The sequence below is a fragment of the Cheilinus undulatus genome, linkage group 6 (assembly GCF_018320785.1).
Source record: "Cheilinus undulatus linkage group 6, ASM1832078v1, whole genome shotgun sequence".
In the NCBI taxonomy this organism is placed as follows: domain Eukaryota; kingdom Metazoa; phylum Chordata; class Actinopteri; order Labriformes; family Labridae; genus Cheilinus; species Cheilinus undulatus.
In genome coordinates this window covers 33,931,601-33,951,997 of record NC_054870.1, presented here as the reverse complement: position 1 = coordinate 33,951,997, position 20,397 = coordinate 33,931,601, and positions in this window count along the sequence as shown.

Sequence of the window (20,397 nt, the reverse complement as noted above, 5' to 3'; positions counted from 1 at the left end):
TATTAATTCAATCAAAACACAGCTTCATTTGTATGTCTCAACCAGTGGCTCCCTCTTGTTTGTTTGAAGCTCTCTTGAGACGAGAAGAAACAAATACCAGAGCTGTGGTCAAATATTCACTTTATTTAAATTCTAATTTTCTCATACAGCCATTTTTTTAGTGAAACCATTTTGTTGAGGTGTGTTGGAATCTGTTGGCCAACTCTCCTGACAAACTGAACTCAAAAAGCACATGTGGACCAATCAAAAATGTAAATATTCAGATTTATTTTTAATCTAGTGGTTAACAACATTCTCTAATACGGAATTAGTATTGTCTCATAATCTTACTTCAATTAAGAGCGACTTAATACAAGTTTGACGCTTATTTTACACATTTTAAAAGAGAAATGTGCAATGTCTGGCTATTATACTCCATTGTGATGGCTTATGTGCTTGAAGGGGTACTGAGGCAAGGGGCAGAAATAGGACACCGCCCTATGGAGTCTAGGCTCTGGTGGTGGTGTTGATAAGGGATGTAGGATCAGATGAGGAGTAGACTTAAGAGATGTGGGACCAGGAAACCAATGAGGTTGCTTGGATAAGGAGATTGAGGTATGCAGCATGAGATGAGTAGAAAACCTGTGCAGATCTTGATTAGATATGAATTGAATGGAGGTGGCTGGGGTGGAGGAGGGTTTCAGCATCAGATTTAAAATATGACAGGTGCATGATGATATGTCCAATGAGAATTTACCATATCCAGCTCAGCCCACCATTACCCCTACATCTCATTTTCGAGGGCCCCTCACCCCTGGTAATATCCTCTCCAAAATTGGACAATCCTTCAAGTTCCTCATACATCTATAGCCATAAATTTGATTTATGAAAACTGAAGTGACCACCTTAACAGCTATTAATGTGATTTTTTTTAATGCTTGTTTGACATAAAGGATCATATTGCATTAAAATAGCATTGCATTAAGATATTAGCAATTGTAAATTTCAAATCTTACTTGAGAAACTTCTTACCCTTCTTTTGACACTTGCATTGCCATCTTGTCATTGAGTTGAAGGACATCCTGGGAGATCAAAACCTTGCAAAGTAGATGGATACGCCTATTTCAGTGTTCCTTACTGGCAAATCTTGCAAAGCCCCCATCTGAACTGTTTGGGCCTGGTTAGAAAGTGATGGGACCAATCAGCATCAAGGGGCAGTACTTTGGGAGTCCTGACGTAAGCAAGCCGCAATAAGAGGCTTGGTGCAAGAATGGTGGAAGACATTAACATGGATGTTGCTAAAGCCTAAGTTTTATCAGAAATTGACGATGTTTCTCTGTTAAAAGAACAAAGAACAGCAGTGAGTTGTTTTCTTTTGAAAAGGACAAAAGTCGTGTACTGACATGTCTGCAGTGGTTCGGGTTATGCAGTTTTTTATGGAGTTTACTCAGTTAGCGGCGAAGTCATGTGTTTTGTTGCTCTGATTGGCCCGTAAAGATGTGAAAGACAGAAAGTTCTTCCAATCACCCTCTGAGTTTTTTTTCAAAGCCTCTGCCCTTTCCCAAATGCTGTCTATTGAAGGTTTTCCAGATGGATGTGTGAAACAAATCTATCTGGCGTGTCAGGTTAGGGAGATGCCCTATGGCAGAGAGGAATAAACCACTCTCGGGCATGTTAGGTTTGAAAATGGAGGTTTTCCTTCAAACATCTTTTTTCCACATGAAAATGCAAAGACTTCCAGCAGTGTGTCGTGGAAAGCATGCCACGTCAACAGTGGTCAGTCCTTTGCTGTGTGGGCTAAGAACCTCGCTCAGAGACAGCAACAATGTCCTAGATGTTAGAATTTTCTCGCTGTTCCTCTTCAAAGTCCGTTTCTTTTTCAAAGCTGACCCACTAACCCAAACCAGGTCTCGTCCAAAACCACAATGGTGTCTTCAGTGTTGTATGAAGCAGCAGTGACCTCCACCATCCATTCAAACGTCTCTGTTCATCAGCATAGTGGGGAGCAACTGTGTGTTTGTGCTGACGTTTCAAATATCTAGTTACCTCCGCCAAGGAGGTTATGTGATCGGCAGGGTTTGTTAGTTTGATTGTTAGTTTGTTTGTTTTTTAGCAACATAACTCAAAAAGTTATGGACGGATTTTGATGAAATTTTCAGGAAATATCAGAAATGGCATAAGTCTATGTTTTAAAGTTAAAAGCTAAAATAAAATTAACACTCAGTGTCAGCTGTTTTCTGTCACTACTCACAGCAGTCCCAATTGTTCAACTTTTGGAGCAGTGCTGATTATTATTGTAAATTCTCCCTTAAAGACCAATCAAAATCAAGAGGAGGAATGACATACCTCCAATTTCCACATGCAACAGCTGCTCTCCCTTTTCAGTCAATCAGAGCAATCTCCCGGCCCACGCTCTGGTCCAAATTGCATCAATCCACATAGAGCAGATCGATCCAAACAGCAACGTGCAAAGCATCTGGACAACTTCATAATACAACACAATGCACAGACTCCTGGATAGTAAATCAACACTTTATCAACATCACATCTCACCTTGATGCAAAAGCTGTAACAGCTTATTATGTTACAATGATGCATCATGTAACAAAAATGAATAAAAACTCCATGTAATAACTTGTCAATATTGTAACAAGTAACAAATGGTAACAAATTACCATGTTAATTCATAAATTGACTCACTCTATAATAGAATAAAATTATTATCTAGGAGAAAAATATTTTCCTTGCTTCATAATGTAATAACAGATGCAAAACAGAGAGACTGCTCTGAAACTAAGATCCTGGGACCTGATCCAAAAAAAAAAAAAAGGGGGGGGGGGGGGGGGTTTAAAAAAAAAGGGGGGAAAAAAAACAAAAAAGGACATGTCCTTAATATGGCATTGAACAACATGACCTCTCCACTGGGGAAAAAAAAAACAGAAGTCAGCTGATGCTAGTTTGAATTTTTGGCTGGCTGAGGCCAAGGTAACCAGAACTATATGTTTTTTTTCATCAGACTTGATATGTTTTTAATAAACTTAAGACATTGAACAAATGGACAAAGATACATTTCTTTGAGGGAGCATTTAAATGTATTTCATATTTTTTGTGACATGTAAAGATCAAACGGTTATTTCAACCAAAAATATATCTAATGAAAATTAGATTTGGTAGCCTGAGTTTTTTGGGCTGGTGGCCTTCATCGACCCAACATCATACAGCTGTGAAAAGAAAAAATGCTAACACCAAAATACAAAGATTTAAGTACAGTATTATGACAAAATGAGGGGGCGGGGAGTGTGGGGGGGTCAGTCTGGCCTACAAAGAGAAGATAAGCCCAAGCTGGTAACCCCATTTCCCCTCCATCTGTTGGTAGCAGTTGTAGAGCAGAGCCGCACTCACCAGGACCTGGCAACCCATCCCCCAAGCCCTCTTTCTCTGGCTGACTGCACAGCTGTGTTGCGTTTGGATTAGGCCAAGAATAAAACAGGAAGTAGAAATTAAACAAAAGCTTAAACACATACACACAGAAAAAGAGAGAGAGAAGTTAGCAAAGACTCGGCAGCAGAAGCAGCTCGAGTGACAGCGTGTGGAAAAAAGAATACACACCCACACGTGTAGACCCTCGCTCTGAAATACACACAAATATAGTACAGTATGAACAAAGTCGTACTCTGCCTGCCTCCCACAGACTCACATAAGCTCAGGCAGGACCACAGGCGTATCATTTCCCTTTGCCCACACTCATGCTCACACATATGGTCTTTTTACATGCTAAGTGCCTCTCTGCCTCTCCTCCCCTCTTCATGGTGGTCCGCTGCGGCCGCTGATGAAGAAAACTGGCAAACATGCTCAATCAGTCTTGCAGTTATTGCCAGTGTTATGATGCTAGAGTGGTAGTATTTCAGTTATGAGATGACAAACATAATAGTCATAATGCAAACAAATGAAGTCAAAGAAATTCTGGTTGTCATGCAAGATGCTTCAATACTACCAAAATATGGAAACCAGAGATGTGCGTAATCTTCTACAGATTTTAGTAATTAATTCACTGCATTAAAGCTGGACTCCCATCAAGAATGTCTCTGAGAGGATGGAGTATATAAATAGAAAACATTTACAGCTTTTATCAGCATGATTTTAACTTGTACTATGGCATTTTCTTTTTGTTTTTGAGGTAATTCTGATACATTTTTTCAGTGCCAAAGCTCGTTAATTATATAAAAAAAAACCATCCCAGCAGCAGAAACCAGAGAAAGTTTAGTCAGTTTCATCAGTCAGTAAAAATCCAGTAATACATCAGTTACATCTAGTCAGATACGTCCTCCCGAATGCTACATGAAGCAGGAATTCTGACTCAGAGACTCTGAAGAACTTGAGTACTCTGAGTCATCTAACTAGCTAACTCAGGTTTGATGTCTCTACCATCCCTCACCAAGCATTAGCAGCATTAGCACTTGATATGAATGCTGGTACAGACCTTATACATGAGACTTACAACGTCTGTACTACCCCAGCCTGGATAGCAAAAAGGATACTACAGGTGTAAATCACCTGTTTCATCACATGATGATATTTTGGATGACAGAATATTTTCAGATATCACAAAATCTACCAAGATTCAAGATACATCTAGATATAAGGGCGTACAAATGCTATCAGGTAGTTATGCAAACAGTGGCTCACTTTGGCTTTGTTAGCTTTAGCTAAAGCTAACGTAGCTACGCAAGCTTTATTATCTGTCACTTCTTGGACAGACAATAAAGTTTATCTATCTACCTATCTATCTATCTATGAGCTTTATCTTTTGCAATGTCAGCTTAAGCAAATGAAACTAAAGGTCGAGGCTAAAGTAGCTATGAAGCTTACACAGGTAGAATTTACTATGAAGCTGTTAGCTTTACCAAATGTAGCATTAGCTTTAGCTTAATTGGCTGTGTAGCTGTATTACCTAGTAGCATACATAGCTTTATTAGCTTAAGCTATAGCTACAATACCAACATTAACTAGATGATAGGTGCATAAATGGATAGATAGACGGATACTTTATTAATCCTGAGGGAAATTCAGGATATTCAGTAGTCCAGTAGTAGCTTAAAGAAATATGACACAAGAAATCCCCCCCCACACACACACACATATTAACCAAAACAAAATTTACAGAAGTAAAAAAGCCTTACCAAAATAACAACTATACTTAAACCTGAAACTAAAAATTATACTATAACCAGAATTTAAATAGAAATTAAAAACATTAAAAAACTAAAAAACCTTTGCAGAAGAACACAAATTGACCTTTAGCCTAAGCTATAGCTGTGTTAGCTAGTAGCTTACGTTACCTAGTAGCTTTTGTAGCTTCATTAGCCTTAGCTATAGATACATTACCTAGTAGTTACATTACCGAGCAGCATTTGTAGCTTCATTAGCCTAAGCTATAGATACATTACCTAGTAGCTACATTACCGAGCAGCGTTCGTAGCTTCATTTGCTTAAACTATAGCTACTTGACCTCGTAGCTTACATTACAGAATGGCTTTTGTGGCTTCGTTAGCCTAAGCTGTAGCTACGTTACCTGGTAGCTTACATTACAGAGCAGCTTTTGTAGCTTCATTAGCTTTTGCTATAGCTACATTACCTAGTAGCTTTCGTAGCTTCATTAGCTAAAGCTATAGCTACATTACCTAGTAGCTGTGCTAGAGTGATTTCATGGAGGACAAGCTTGTCTCCTGTAAGCAGACTGCTTATTCTGCTTTATAAAACACCTTGTAATTAGGTTTTGCAGGTCAGGTTTTTGACTTTTAACTTTTGGTATTCTAACCCTTCCCCAAACTCCAACCTGGAAGATAAATTATTTTTTGTTTTGTTTTGTTTTGTTTAAGTGTGTATTTCTGTTCTAACTGGGAGGTGGCATCTCACAACAATGGTCTGCTAGACAAGGTGTCTGAGTGACTGACTGGAATAAAACAGCAGTTGTGCTTGGTGGTTCCTTGAGACAATAGTATTAAGTGCTTGAAATAAAAAAAAAAATGTCCTCAAGTGTTATAATTAGAAGTAGCTGAAGTTTAGACCTAAAACTTCAGTCTTTGGAGCAAATTTGAGAGATTCCAATGATGATATTACAGCAAATATATCAACTGTAAATACTGACAGAAACTTTTATATGTGCTGAAACCAATAGTGCACTTTTTTTAACGATCATCCGTCCAAACAGTTATCATGCTGAATATCATTCATGCCTACTGATAATTAATGATTATTAGACATGTGCCCGCCTCCAACTGTGTAAAATTTGAGCCCTTGAAAGAGTCATTCTCTCCTCTGAGTATGTGCTTCTCTTCAGGTTTTTCATACACCAGTATGGCTGTTTTAGCACACAGTGTGTGTCATATGAGGAAGTAGAAACGGGAAGAAGTAGGAAACGTTAGGAAGCACAAAGCTGCGTGTACATTTATTAAGCAGCAGCAGCCTTTTGTGTTGCTGGCAAGGTGCATCAGATGGAAATCCATTAAAGTGCTTCTCGTCATGACTTGGACCAACTGTTTAATGAATATACGGTAAATGTTTTCAGATGTTATTTTTACCGTCAAGACCTGAGTCACCCCTAATGAGTCACACGAGCTCTGCTTGGGTTTCTGTGTGTGAGTTTTTGTTGACATGGATTTGCCAGCATGCTTGACAGTCTATGTGTGTGATTATGTGTGTGTTCATGAGTGTGAGAAGCACATGGAAACACTTACTGTACTGCTGTCACCGCTGACCCCTCCTCTTTCTCTACACTCACATAAGCACGCTCATTCTCTCAATGTGATCAATGAAGAGCACATGTACTGAATAACAGTAAGCCTGCATAGCCAGAGGGGAGAACATGGCAAAATATCAGCTTTACCATAAGGCCTTGTGTGCATACTGTTCATAGATGCATGCATATTTTTCACATTCACACATCTACAGCAGAAACTGTTTCTGTAGCAGGAGCTTAGTCTTGAAAAGTGCTCCTGCTGCAAGGCTTTCATGCATGTGTGTGTATGTGAAAAACGTACAAAGTCTGTGCATTTATCAGCTTTTACTTTGACAGGCTCTGTTCTCCACCTGACTTTTACCCTGAAATCTTAGAGCGGCGTAATCCTTCCCCTGAGCCTCCTCCAACTCCTCTTCCTCCCTCTCTCTCCATCTAGTGTCATCAGAAGGGTAATATGAGGCATATGGCTGCTGATGACAGTCCCTAATCCTCACGCTGATGACTGATAGTTACGCACGCACTCCTCATCCCCCCCGTCTCATCCTTATAGACTGAGAACAAGAGACAGAGACGCAAGCGTGACGGCTGATACTCTTCGCTCAGCCTCCGAAGTCCCTGTACTCCGCTGTCTCTCCCAGCTGAGAGTCATTATCTGAAATGACTGATGTGAGAACTGCTGATGGACAAGACCGATATTAGTGTTTGTGCTAGAGAGTGAAAGTTAGAAATGAAGCTGCAGACTTTCTGAGTTTGAAGAGAGGAGACATGGCTTCAGGGTTTTAAAGTTCTTGAGATGCATAAAAAATATTTACTGTACATTTTGGACATTAAAGCCTGGTTTATTCTTCTACACTGAGTCTAAGCGGTAGCTATGCTGTTGTGACCAATGCTGTTGAGAGCACAACAGTCTCCTGTCACACTCCACCCAAACCCTACTCGCCAGTGCAAGTCCTATTGCCTCATTTCCTGCTTGTTTGTGTTCTGGAAATAATGGCCACTGAAACTGAGCATATTATGTTGAAGTTTGAGCTGATAAATACAGAGCAGCAAAGAAGAAAAGAGAGGAGACACCAGAGGAAACGGAAAATAACGGCTGCTGAATCAGTTGGGACAGGAGACGGAAATTTTTTGCATTCATTCGACCTCATGACAGAGACATGGATGAGGAAATGCACTTCTAATGTTTTTAAGCGGATGGCAAGTAGATTTGACAAGTTTGATTGCCTTCTGCAGCCATTCATTTCACCGTAAATACACAAAATATCCTGTAGAGCGAGACTGGTAGTTAACCGATGTAACCCACTTAACCTATCACAGCAACCAACAACAACCAATCACTCAGTTCCTTTTTTGTTCAGTCAGGACCACTTTCTACTTTAAGCACTTGTGCTGTTATTTATGTTTGGTGGTGTTGCTGTTCTGGGATCCCCTTGCCCTTCCATGGGCCTATGTAGAAACCATTAAGAACAGTACAATGTTCTTGCTCTTCCTATGCCAATAAAGAAACCAAAATGAAGCCATGCTTGATATGTAGTCTCAGCTGTTAGTATGAATGCATGGAAAATACTTTGCCATCAAAACTAGTCTGAGAAACAGCAATGGTTGGAGGTGGGATGTCCCAGAAGGGAAAATAATCAATTCACCCAGCCTGCAATGCTTCTAATATGCTGGATTTAAACTTAAATGCTAATGCTTACAAGCTACGATGAGTGATTTCAATCTGATCTCACTGTGTTAAGTTTAGTAATATATCATTCTTTGTGAAATGACAGTTATCCAACGACCTGATATAGTATTCCTAGATATCATTTGTTACCTGGTTGAATGGCTTGGTAGGAGAACATGTCACATTTGCTGCAGATATGATGTATTATACTTAACATAATATTAATTAATCCAACATTCATGCTACCCCTGAAAATAATAGTAAAGTTACATATTGAAGCATGGACAGACACGTATGTTTCCATCTGGATCTTACAGTTGGATAAAGCTGGTCCACTGGTATACTTGTAGACACAGTTTTCTCCTACTCAGCTCTGTGCTTCAGTCAGGTAAATGTAAAGCTGAAGTATAAAAAATATAAGTTAAATATTATTTATTAACTTGCAGCTCTGTTGCATTATTTTCCACTTTATATGCGAAGCAGATCTGACATTTTCTGAGCGATCCCCTTGATGCCAACAGTGTCTATGCTTGTGTAGCATAGACACTATTAAACATCAATTATTAAACATCAATAAATCATGTAATTTTTTTGTCACATACTAGAAAATTGTAATAAAGGCTGATATTTTACATTCATGATGAAGGCTCACTAATTGAGCTGGAGGCAGTGACAATGAAAAGTTATTTGTGATCACATCTTTATTTTTCCCCACAGAGTTTAGTCTTTATGTGATGCAAGGGACCCACATTTTGTAACAAGAAAGCAAATAATTATTTGTCAGAAATGTCAAACTTTTATAGAAGTCATGGACAGAAAAAGAAAAGTTAGAATGACCAAAGTAGGCAGTTATAGCCCTGATGGATTCCTTTTCAATTAGATTATCAAAGGTTTTCTATCTTAACTAAGCAGACAATTCTCTATTTCTATCATTGTTTTCCTGTCTGAGAAGGTTTATTGGCTTACAATTTTTTTATGAATTGGACAACATCTTAGCTGATTCAGTGTGTAGTGTGTGTAGCAGTGTGTAGGGAATTTCTGTCGTCCGTATGAACATACTTACACAAACAAGTGACATACTTTCTGGAGGCCTTGTGGATGTCAGTCACAGAAGTGGGTAAGCGTGGTCCATCCTCTCATTTAGAGCCTGCCAGTCAGCCAGCCACTCAACCAGCCCGGGAACCAGCCAGCCAGAGCTTTTTAAAGGGCCTGTGATTTGACAGAATCCCGTGGGGGGAGACGGGGGGATTAGGATTAGCAGCTGTTTCCCCTCAAACACTGGAGAAGATACGCTATAGCTACACCACACTGATGGCAAATTAATAGATGAATAGAACATGCGTGCGTCGACTCAGATAATGTCCTAAAGCTCCTCGCTTCATAAATAGCGAGGAAGGTGTCCTTTTCTTGAACCCGACCGTGTGGAGCTCTTGTCACACACATACAGGGTAGCAGCGAGGGAAGCAAAGGCATATTGCGGCCGTGAGAAAGGTTTAAAACATCATCACTTTAATCTGGGAGCACAAAGCCAGCCACAGATTATGCCTCTGCCTCTCAAGCGATTCGGCTGCAGATCCGGTTTAGATGACCCCCGCTAACACCCTCAGAGACAGGGGCTTTTAACCCCAAACAAACACTGAGAGTAAATGAGAACACACAGCCAGCACATGCACACATATTATCCACATCCATGGCATGCACATCCACCGTTCCCACCCACAGCATCCGAAAAACACATACATGAAAGCACACAAACACACCCTTAGCTCATGCTCACAGCTGCGCTCAATAACAGATAAACACAGAGGCTTATGTCAGTTCCACTTGCATCCATTTCAGGCTATTAAGCAAGACACCAGAAGCCCAAACTGTTGCGTAGCTAACAGGTTTTTGAGGTAAAAATGACACAATTGCTGGTGTGAAGAGACAGCACATAAAGCGGCCTTCTCTCCGACTGTCACAGAGCAAAGGAAAAGTGAAGGTGATGTTTCAGTGACAGAGTTACAGCATCGTAAAAGATCACAGAGGAAAGTTCAACAGCAGCTAAACTCTGCTGGTGACCTCCTTCACCTGTGTTATCAGAATAAATAAATCTGACACGAAACACTTTTATCTCCATGTCTCTCAAACCTTAGCACTGACAATACAATTAGATCCTTATGAGTCAATAACAAGCCTTTTCTACGGCTTTAAAAATCCCCAGTCTGCTCCAGAAATAACTGAATCCTACGTATTTGTGGCATTTTTGGCAAGCCTGTTCAAATATGCTTGTACCTTTTCGTAAGAGAGCAAACAGAAATTGACAAAAGGAGAAGACAAGATACACAAGAGAAAAAGGATATAAAAGAGCGGTGAGTTTGGCTGAGGTTTACTATAATAGACCAGAGGCCTAGTCCACATGTAGGTGAGTATTTTTGAAAACAGGTTTTTCTGCTTTTATTTTGTTGGCCTTTCGTACACAGCGTTTAAGGTAAGTGAAAATGCACCTTAAGAAATCTCCTTCTACAGCACAGATTTTTAGGCACTCCATTTACAGTGTTTTTGCATAAATATGGAGTTTCATGCTTGTAATATCACACTGTATGCCAGTTCCTCCTTTATTTAACAGTTAATACCATTTATGCACAGTGTTGTCCCTTTATTTTGGCCTGTGCTTAATCATGGTCCATATAATTTGACAAAAAACATTTTAAAATCCCTCTTTACAGTCAAAGTAAAAACAGATTTCTATAAAGTAATGCCAATTATGTAAGGTAAAATAAGTGACTGCATGAATATCCACCCCCTTTAAAGTGACTGACCTAAGTCAACAGAGGACTAGCCAGTTGGTGCTTGTTAGTAGTCTTAACATTTGTGAAATAGGGATCACCTGAGTGCAGTGAATGTGTCTCAAGTGATTGCAGTATAAAGACACCTGTGTCTAGAAGGTCCAGTCACTGATTAATCAGTACTCCTGGCTACCATTACACCATGAAGACAAAAGAACTCCAAGCAACTCAGAGAGAAGGTCATTAAAAAGTATAAGTCAGTTTCTGTGTTTCTCACTGGCAAATCCATCTTGCAAAGCTCCCATCTAAACTGGTTAGAAAGTGACAGGACCAATTAGCGTCGAGGGGCAGTACTTTCGGGCACAGCGGAGACGTAACGTAAGCAAGCAGCGACAAGAAGTCGGTGCAATTATGGCGGAAGAGATTAGCGTGGATGCTGCTGAAGCGCCAGTTTTATCAAAACTTGACGACATTTCTTCGTTTAAAGAAGAACAAAGAACAGCAGTGAGTTGTTTTCTTTACAAAAACAACAAAATATAAATATATGCATATAGTTGTCATTACTTTGTAGAAATCAGTTTTCGCTTTGACATTAACGAGGTTTTTGTCATAAAAAAAAGCCAAATTATGTTGACAATGATTGATTTATAAAATCAATTAAAGTGTAAAACATCCAAGGGGGGAATACTTTTCATAGGCACTGCACACACACAGTTACTCTCTCACTTTACTGATGAACAGAGAGGCCAAAATGGACTATAAAGGTCACTGTAGCTTCATACAACACTTAAGACACAAACCCTGTTGCCAATGTTAGCGATTTTGGGTAAGGCCTGGTTTGGTTGGTGGGACAACTTTAAATATACAATGGTTATCAAAGAGAAATGGTGAGTAAGCTGCATTAGCCACACAGTGAAGGGTTACCCTCAAATTCCACATAATCCATCTGCACAGCGATCTGCACACAAAGCAAACTCAGAAGCAAATCACTTCCTTTCTGGTCAATCATTGCAATTCAAAAGCAGGCATTTCGGTTTGACTCCCGCATGTACCAGGAGAGCCACGCCACTTTGCTTTGCTCGAGATCTGCAATGGGGCTAATTTTAGTGTCAATCCACATAGAGTAGTCGATACGAACAGAAACAAGAATACTCAAAGCATCTGGTCAATTTCACAAGATTTTGTCTAACCAAGTAACTAATGGTAACCAAGCCCTTATCTGGGATAAAAGCGTGTCATTCCCAAAACAATGAGACAAATTAACCTGTTAAAATAGGAAAGCAGCTGTGTTTGCCTGAGATAATGAGGAAAAAAAGTTGAGATCTTTAGAAAGCATGAGATTACATTATCGCAAGAAACCAGTATTGTTACCTTGAGATAATAAGACAAGCAATTTGAAATTTTAAGAAAACTGTTAATTACATTTTATTTGCAAGGAAAGAGTAGATAAAATGTTTGGAGGCATGGTAGCTTGGGGATTCTGTACAAGTATACTTTAAATCCCAGGAGTAAAAATTCAGTTTCTCTATTTCTAGCCTTTCATGATCACCTGAACTATTTCAGCTCATAGATTGATTTTTTTTCTGTATACGGTGTTTTTTTTTTTTTTTTTTTAATGAATAAAAGCCCCCCCTTTTATATTTGATTGGAAATAAGGATTAATTCAATCTACAGTCAACTAGAACTTAACCTTTCATTTAGAGAGCAAACGGAAATGGACAGAGGGAGATACATGAGAGAAAAAGGATCTAAAAGAGTGGCGAATTCGTCAGTGGTTCGCCACAATACACCAGAGACCTGAAGGATGAGTCAGAGAGGAGGTGGCCATGTCAAAGAAAATCGTAAAAGCGGAAAACAAAAGAAGGAAGAAGGGGGATTCTTAAGACTAAGAAGTATTCTGTTTGAACTTTACTTCTGAACTCTTAGAATAAAATTATAAGTGCTGTGCTTTCTGAGGAAGCCTCTGAAACACCAGAGCTCATAGAGAAGTGTCATGATGAGGTTGTGCATGTGTATGTAAAAAATGGCAGCTGGACAGTTTGTGCCCAAATCATCAACTAGCCTCAAACTAATAGGTCTCAGCCCCTCTTCACTTTAGCCATTTGTGTTGTTACATAAAGAAGATCTGGCAGATTTTTTTTCACACTTTACAATTGCAGAGCTTAACCACTCAAACCACATGGAAAATGTCCCCCACCCTAAATAACGGTTGCTCATACTGTATGTGTGTGTGTGTGTGTGTGACTGTGACTTTGTGTCTGAGAGAGAGGTAAAAAGGGTAAGAGCACACCCTCATGTTTCCTGTTGCCAAATAAAGCCTGCTTGCTTGTATGTGAGCTCATACAGTATGAGTATGCAAATCGCACTTTCCGTGTACTGAAAATGTTAACACTGACATACAGTATCAATATTTTTCACAAAAAATTCATATCATGGTTTCTAATGAAAAAATATGGGGTACCAAAGGAGCCATAATTTGGGATAACTGGGAAAAATGTCCTTACAAATTGAATTACCTTCATTCATCAGAGATTTTGATAACTGTATGGTTAAAAGAGCTTATAAATGTAAGAAAGTAAAAGTAAGAATTACCAAAAAAAAAACCAAAAAAACACTCAGACATATAAATGACATCAAAATTATTCAGTCACAAGTATGAGGCCCTGAGTCAGGGGTGTCCAGACTTTTTTCACTAAGGGCCACATGCAGAAATATATAAGGATGTTGGGCCACTTTAATATTCACAAGATGAGGATGCTGAAAGTTTGTAAAACCAAAACAATGTTGAAATAGATGTGTTTAGTGACTGAGTATGCCTAAATGGCTAGTTCATTCAGGACCACTTTGTCAAGAAACACACACATGATGTATGGCTTTAAATATTTCTTTATTAGCAGTTTTGCTGTTACTTATGCTGTTGTTTATGTTTGGCAGTATGGTAGTTCTGGGATCCCCCTGCCCTTCCACGAGCCTACATTGGAGAGCATTAAGTAGGAACAGCACACTTTATGCAGACAAGGAACACCTGAGGCAGGGACAGAAGCAGCACAAAACACAGAGAAAAGCAGGCATTGATGACAACTAAGCAACACTGATTAAGTCAAAAACAGAATGAAGGAGGAGCTGGGGTGGAGGAGGAAGCCTCATCAGCTGGCTGCCAGCTAATGAGGGCTTGCTTGAGATCAGGTGACCTCAATTATGGCAGTGCCTGCCTGGCCTAACACCATATGTTTGATTTAATGGCTGACGAGGCAAACAGACAGTCATTTCCAGGTTTTTGTCAGATATCAGGGGGCCCTGTTTCTCCCTAGCTACCACTGGTTCTGTTCCTGGTGATTATTGGTACTGTTTTTTGCTGCTGTAACCCTTCAGGGAGTTGGAAAACGAGATATTGTTATTAAGTTGTTAAAATGTTTACAGTGTTGTCTCAATTTAGTCACAGAAAAACATCAATAAATTCTTCCTGTCAAGTTGTTGGTATGCAGAATTAGGATGGTATCATTGTCTTGTGCTAAAACTATGTAGTACAATACAGTCAGGCATGAGCTTCATGTTCAATTGTGTGTCATATTTCATCTTTATTTCTAGACTTTGCTGTGGGCCAATCAAAATTATAACATGGGCCGTATTTGGCCCCCAGGCCATAGTTTGGATACCCCTGCTTAAAGTGGACATGCAAACAGACATTTTATTTACATAGTTCTCTCACAATCTTGATGCACTTATTTTCTATCCCAAGACTTAATTGGGCACCAATAACTGATCTCATAAGTGTGAACGATGGCAGTATGACAGGGTCTGTCAGGCATGGTGTTTCCATCCAGATGTAAAGCAAAATTTAAACTCTTTTTTAATTTAGTAAAAGAAAATGTGAATAAATATGTCCTCTGCTGTTATGCAAGGAGTCAACAAGTTGGGCAGTGGGTAGCTCAATGCTGCATTGAATTATGGTATTATTCTAAATGTGGACTATATGGACAAAAGTATTTGGCCAGACCTGTTAATTATTAAAGTTAGGTGTTTCAATCAGAGAGATTGCCACAGATGTACACAATCAAGCATTTAGCCATGCTGTCTCCCTTTGCAAACATTAGTGATAAAAATGGGTCGTTCTAGAGCTTAGTGACTGAGATGGATGCCACTGAGATGGATGCCGGTTTGAGATTTCATCCCTGCTGAATATTGGATAGTCAACTGCATGTGATATTATTAGAAAGTGAAAGCGTTTAGGAACAAAAGCAACTCAGCCACAAGACAGAAGACCACATAAAAGCACAGAGTGGGGTCAAGGACTGCTGAGGTGTATGGTGGTAAAAGTCACCAACACAACTGATTCTTGCTGAAGAGTTATGTAAAGAATAATTTAAACACTAAAAATGTGCCTGTGCAGTAACAAATCATGCTTCTCTGTTTGCTAGTCAGACGTGCAAGTCTAGGTTTGGTGAATGCCAGTAAAACCTGACTGCATTGGTCCTTTTCTATTCTAACATGGCTGTGCCCCAGTGCACAAAGCAACAACCATAAAAACATGGTTTGATGAGTTCAGTGTGGAAGGACTTGACTGGCCCACACAGAGCCCTGACCTCAACCACGTCAAGCACCTTTAGGATACACTGGAGCCAAGATTGCGAGTCAGGCGTTCTCATCAAACATCAGTGCCTGACCTCATAAATGCTCTACAGAATGAATGCACATAAATCCCCTCAGAAACACCCCAAAATCTTGTGGAAAGCTTTCCAAGAAAAGTGGAGGCTGTTGTAGCTCCAAAAGGGGGTCAACTCTATATCAAGTAGATGCATTTGAATACAATGTCATTACAGTCCCTGGTGGTGTAATAGTTAAGGTAGCTGAAAACTTTTGTCTATAGAGTGTATTTCCACTGCAAAAACTTGCACTTTCCTCAAGTTCCAACCTCCTTCTTACATTAAAAAAACTTTTTGTGCTTTTTTAAAAATATGAATTTGAATTATTTCCAGTCTGGAGTTTTATACACTCATGAAATTGTGCATAAAAACTAGAGGGTAGAAACTCTACTATGCCTATTTAGCAGAAAATTATCCCCTTGAGCAAACAAGCCTGTTTTTTGTTATAATGACACAGTTGCATGAATTAATCAGTTTATTGGCAAAAAGAGCTTTGTTTTCCTGAGATAGTTTAAAAAATGTTAAATAATTGAAGAAAAAAATGTAAATCACTTGTTATCAAGGGGAAAATGGCTTAATGTATAGATGCATTTCAGTTTGGGGCTTTTGTACAAGGTCACTTTTTTATATTTGATGACAATAATCACCAAGGTGGATTACTTCCAGTCCTATTGTACATTTGCAAATCTGAACATTGCACTTTTGCATAGTTCCACTGAACAGAGATTTCCACTTCCTTATGGGCCCTTTGCTGATTTTACTGTTGAGGTTGTTAGTATTGTCCTTCTATTGAATGTTATTTGTATTGTTTTGAACTTTTAAGTCTGATTTTTTTTACATAAAACAGATTCAAATGTTGATGTCATCCTGTGGGTTGTGTCTTTTTGTGCACCCCTGAAGCATTTTTAACCCTTGTGGGACAAAAGACAAATTTTGTCTGATATATGAAAATGAAAGCAACAAAACTGTCTTAGAACTAATGAGAGTCTTTAAACTTAACTTTCTTTGGTTGATCCTCAGGTCCGCCCAAAGAAATGTCTTGGCTACTGAAAGGCCTTCTGAAAGAATTCCTTACAAGATGTGAATTAATATCAGCATCAGCAGTGTTGGTGGTGGCTTTTTGGCTAATGTGCACCTTTTTAGCCAAGTTCATATTAGATTTTGGAGCTGATCAGGAGCAGTGTTATGGCTGTGGTCAAATATATGAGCACACTCCTTATCTTCTCCTTCCTTTTTTTGACATCTTGACGTTTTTGAGGGTCCTCACTGGTTTAAGCTATGGATAAATGGACAAGACCACAACATTACCTTTACATAAACAGGCTCATAGCATTTTAAGGAGAGGGAGTATATGTTTTTTAACAGGCTACAAACATTGATGTGGGAAAGTTTTAGGTATGTAGAGTGCTAAGTATTCATCACAGGCCCCGATGTGCCACGATCCAGGGCTGAAAAGGAGGGGGGAAGGCAGCCAGAGTCAAGCTTGATGGTATTTCTTTTGTCTTGAACTTTTCACACCTGCTCATACGCCCTGAGACGGCCCATGGGACATCCACAGCATGACCATGGGCCCGTGGCAACCCTAACTACCCACCACATCCTCCCCTTTCTTCACCCTGATGTTGTGGGCTTAGTTATTATTTCAGCAGATTATTTTCCATGGCCCTTGTAATATGCTAGGACATCCAGAGCATGACCTGGGTTGTGTCAATCCTCCTCCTCGTCCAATGGTGCTCTCAGGCTGCTCGCTTCCACACCTGCGCCTTACTGCAGCCTTGATTTTAGGCCAAAACATGCCTAAAACAGTTCTGTATTTACCAAAGCAACAATGCAAAATTTGCATTTTTGATGCTGCAATGAATGGTGAGTGTTTTGGTTAAAAATGAAATTTTCTCTTCATTTTGGAACAGTAGTGTGTCCATGTTTTTGCTGACCTCCATGGACCCCTCCATAGGTCTGGACCCCAGAAAACTTTTGCCTTTTTACCCCCTTATGGGCAGCATTGGACATCCTTATAATATTTCAGTCTGATTTATATGTACACAAATTCTTTATTACTTTTTATTTATTTATATAAGTAAGATGATCAGTTACTTTGCACACTACTCTGGCGTATTTCTTATATGTTTGAGCACACCTATAGGCCACTTTGTGTATATTCTGCAAAAAGGCAAAGCCACATTTAAAAAAAAGCAGTACCTACAAAGTGAGGATGTGCTATTTCAGCTGCTATCACTGTTACTACATCTTTCATGTCCTGATGCAACTGTAGAAACATTTACACGCAACTTACGTCACTGTTAATACAGTGTTGTTCAGAATGATTTCAACCATGACAGCGACTTCCATCAGATAGAAAGTACTGAGGTTTCATGTTTGCTCACTTCCTCTGTGATTTTCTAGAGAGAGAGAGAAAGTGTGTGCATGTGTGTGAGATAGAGCGTCAGAAAGAGGCCCTATCTGTACTTGAACACTCACCACGACCACGAATAAGTAAGCGTGATTCATCACTTCCTTCCTATTAAGCATGAACAGTGCATGGCGGAGGGTGTAAACCGAATGCTGAGAGCACCAGGCTCTCCGCCCCTCTGCACACACGCATGCACTATACATACAACATATGCTAAATGTGTGTACTTCTGTAAGCCTAAACAGGGCTGCAGGTCTCGATGGCTACTAAATATTCACTTTTGTTTGATGAAAAGTTAATTTAACACACACTAGGTGTACTACTTCTGTGTGTTATAATGTGAGTCTTCTTTGCTTGTGTTTTAGTGTGTGTTTTAGTGTATGTGCTGTATGTGTTGTGTGAGAGGGCCTTAAAAAAGTTCTGCTCTCGACCTCTGGTGCCATCTGCCAGTGACAGGGCAGAAATGCAAATCAGATGCAGTCAGATAATACGCCATGCTAGCTCCCTCCATTAGAGCAGCCTACAGAAATAAACTAGGTCAGACAGACCAGCAGCCAGCTGTGTGTGTGTAATAAAGCACATGCGCCTCTCTTTGTGTGGGGAGACAGCTATACGTGTGTGTGGGGGATGGGTTTTGAGTTAGCATTGAGGGTTCATAATATCCTCACTTGTGATGCTGCACAGTGAGCAGGCACTAGTAAAATAAAGACAACAGCAGCTCATCCAGTCAGCACTCCTTTAAAGATTTCAGACCGGGGAGGCACTTTCAGGCGGTGTGACAGGGCAAAGGAGCTGGGTGACAAATAAAGGCTCTTATCTGAGGCTGAAATTAGCCACAGCCAGCATGCAACTGATAGGGAGCGTATAAAACTCTAGAAAACGAACCACCCGGGAGGGTGATGCAACGCAGAGGCAACGCTGGCGTAATGCAGACAGATGCGTCCTCCTCTCTCATATCGCTGCGACGCCTCTGAATTATGAATGAGGCCCCGTGAACCTCTTCAATGCAAAAAGCCTTCTTCTCTTCATTGCTCACAATATACTGTTTGTTTTCGTTAATGCCTCACACTCAAACGCAACATCCTGTCATCACTGTTGGTTGTGCTAAAAATCTTAAATAAGGTGAACACAGCGTTGAAAAGGCTTTTTAAAATCAGTCTTTGTCTGAGGACATTCAGGCAGGGCACAAAGCAGATGGCATGTACAGTAGGAGCTGATCTAGCACACCTTTTGTGTGGTGACATTTTGAAGCTGCATAACAGTGTATAAGTTTGTAATATTTAAATGCAGCACTTAGACACATCAGAGTCATTGAAGCCAGTCACCAGTTTACATCTCTTGTCAGATTTACACGTCTAAAGTGAGAAAGTTTCACAATAGGAGCTGAATTATAAATGGCTGTATGCCTTCCAGAATAATTTCAAACGTTGGTCTTCTATTTATAGACGCTCGAACATTTCCTTCTCCAGCAAACTTTCTCTGTTTTCTTTCTTCCTCCAACTGATTTCAGGCACAGATTGTAAATTCAGTCACAAGGGAGGGTCAATGATTCTCATTTCCTGCAGTTTGGTCCTCTTTACCAAATGACTCTCCACTCCCTGAATTCTCAAGTCCCTCTGAGATATGTGCAGTCGTTTGACTTTCGCTGCGTTGGCGTACGAATGTCTGTGTGGAGTTACACCAGTTCATTTTGAGCATGTGTGCATTGTTGCATGCATCTGTAGGCATGCAAGCGTGATGCAGTTAGACCAAAAGGTGAAATGAGATGAAAAGGTTAATATTTTCCAGGCTGGTGGGTGGAGGTGATAGCTTTGTGTGTTGATGTGTGAGGTGTGTGGGTTTTCTGTTTGAGTGAATTGAGAAGTTACAAGTTAAATGTTGTTTGTTTCAAAAAGAAGTAGATTTATATCAAATAGAACTCATAAAGTTGTGTGAAGGTGTAAATTTTGGCAGCTATTTTGAATTTAGTCTATGTCTTTCAATTAAAATGCTTTTTAATTTCAGTCACTTTTTGGTCATTAAATCCATAAAGTTTAAGTCTGATTTTACTCTTTAAGACAAACATAAACACATACATAGTTAAGTTTTAGTCAAAAATTCCTTACATTCTAGTCTTTAGTTTTAGTCAAAACAATTAATATCTTTTAACTAATTTTAATAGCCATATAGTAAAATTAACAAGGAAAACACTC